Source organism: Berghia stephanieae, chromosome 4, assembly GCF_034508935.2.
Source record: "Berghia stephanieae isolate SIO BIC M18660-M18661 chromosome 4, UCSD_Bste_1.3, whole genome shotgun sequence".
Taxonomy (NCBI): domain Eukaryota; kingdom Metazoa; phylum Mollusca; class Gastropoda; order Nudibranchia; family Aeolidiidae; genus Berghia; species Berghia stephanieae.
The window spans coordinates 81,654,632-81,657,131 of record NC_088363.1 but is presented as its reverse complement, the minus strand read 5'-3'; the positions used below and the strand labels follow the sequence as shown (position 1 = coordinate 81,657,131).

Below are 2,500 nucleotides of genomic sequence, written 5' to 3'. Positions count from 1 at the left end.
CTAATGTGTACTGACACACGTGTCATTTTTCCCACGCACACACACACACAGACGCACACACACACACACACACACACACACAGACACACATGCCATTTATCCGGTTACGCAGGTAGTGTTGCTTTTACAAACGTTTACACCGGTAAAATGGTCTTTTTCATCCGTCTTTTAAGCTTCAATATATATTTGTAGATAATGTGAGTGACAATTTGTATTCTATATTAGCTCTAACCATCATTATCGAGCACTTTCGTACCTACGAGTACCCACCAACACTCATATATATATATATATATATATATATATATATATATATATATATATATATATAAGAGAGAGAGAGAGAGAGAGAGAGAGAGAGGAGAGAGAGGAGAGAGAGAGAGAGAGAGAGAGAGAGAGAGAGAGAAAGAGAGAGAAGAAAGACGGAATTTCGACGTCAAATTATCATGGTAACCTTGACGATATAACAGTAAATCTGCCCTCCGGAAAAAGGGGAGGATTTGGTCTTTCCACTTAAACGTCTTCATTTAACTGTCGTAGTCTGGGGAAAAAAATAACCGTATTTACACATTTGGCCAGAAAACTCTTCCTTCAAATATCGATCGACTTAAATAACCCTCACCTTGGCAAAAACTCTCAAACCTTAACCTTAAGGAAAACCACGCGAGGTCCCAGGTTTGAGAGTTTTTGCTAATCGAGTGTGATTTGAAGGGCGAGTTTTCTGGCCAAATTTTTAAATACGTGTTTGTTTTTGTTTTTTTTTTTTGCAGAGTACGACATTTAACAGGATAAAGACTAAAAATACTAAAATGTTCATAAGATGATAACATGGATCCTGGTCGTTATCGCAGCCACGATCTGACAATTCTCTCTCAGACTTTCAACCCTTTTCCATCTGGATGTGAATCGCCATCATTTAATTTCTTATCCGTTGGACAAGTTAAAAAAAACGTAAGTCTGCCGTTATTTAAAGTAGATTGTTGTCAAATACTGTTGGTTGATTTGAATATGACTGGTTCGACGTGTATATATAGGCAGGTCTGACATCTTAATGTAATTATGGGCTTAGTTTAACATTTGATTTTCAGACCTGCAAATAAGTGCACGCCAGCCTGGTTCGATGAATAAAATTGAGCGACGATGTCAAAATTGATCAATTTTTGCATTTTAAAGATTTATTATTTATCTCTCCCGACGGATTATCACCTTGTCGTGGTGGGAGGGCTTGCGTATCTCGAACCTCGGACCTCTAATAAGAGAAAAAAGGAGAGAGATCAGACGAAGAGTAATCCACCGGCCCTCCAGGAATGGGGGTTGAGCGTAGGGTTAACAACCCATCTCATAAAAAGCAAACTGTTACAGAAACAGAAACCAGACGTAAATCCACAATCGGCGGCAGCAGAGAAGCGGACCAGAATACTGGCTTCATGACGGTAGGAGGTCAAAGCCGAAAGGACGCCCCCGACCAGATTGCAGATCTGTTGTCACCAAAACGCAAGCTCAATGTCTCGTGCTGGAATGTTAGGACCCTATATCAAACAGGAAAACTGGCACAAGCCCAGCGCGAGATGTTGAACAACAAGATCGATTTGCTAGGCATATCAGAGGCAAGATGAACAGGAGCTGGGAAGCGCCAACTCTCAAATGGCGACCTGATCATTTGGTCAGGACGAAAGGATGACCAACAAAGAGAAGGTGTTGCCCTCTTGATAGCCAGGCAAAACAACAAGTCACTATTGGAATGGAAACCGATAAGTGAAAGACTTTTATACACAAGACACAACTCAAAATACACCAAGCTATCAATCCTCACATGTTACGCACCTACAGAGGATTCAGATGAAGAAAACAAAGAAGAATTTTACGATATTCTAAGAATGGCCGTTGAAAACATTCCAAGACATGATATGCTCATGATCATCGGAGACCTTAATGCTAGAGTTGGCAATACACAAACAAATCAGTCCGTTGGAAAGGAGGTGCATAGGGTAATGAACAACAATGGAAGCAGACTGGCAGAATTTGTGAAGAACACAACTTCATTATTGGTGGAACTTTCTTCCCACACAAAAACATACACAAATTGACATGGAAATCACCAGATGGGAAAACAGAAAGTCAGATAGACCATATAATTATCAACAGAAAATGGAAGAGCAGCTTAAACTATGTCAGAGTCAGACGATTGGCAGACATTGGAAGTGACCATCATCTTGTCACAGCCAAAATCTCTACTAAATTGATGAAAACAAAAATAGCAAAACAGAAGGAGAAACGTTTCAACACAGATAAATTGAAAATCCCAGATATCCAAAACAATTTCAATATCTCAGTAAGAAACAAATTCAGTGCAATACAAGATATTACAAACATGACACTCCAAGATTTCAACCATGTCATGCAGGAAAGTGCCACTGAACACTTAGGACACAATAAATCCAATACAGAGAATTGGATATCAGCAAGGTCATGGGAGCTCATTAACCAAAGAAAATCAATC

The 2,500-nt window shown here is 39.6% G+C and overlaps 1 protein-coding gene across 1 annotated transcript in view; it reads left to right on the top strand.

Annotated features, from left to right (window-relative positions):
- Positions 1-588: 588 nt before the first annotated feature.
- LOC144971372 (tyramine beta-hydroxylase-like) overlaps positions 589-2,500 on the top strand; it is a 27,645-nt gene continuing 25,733 nt past the window's right edge. Inside the window, exons 1-2 of the mRNA XM_078912169.1 lie at positions 589-675; positions 771-951. The gene's annotated coding sequence lies outside the window, so the exon portion shown is untranslated. The remainder of the gene's footprint in view (positions 676-770; positions 952-2,500) is intronic.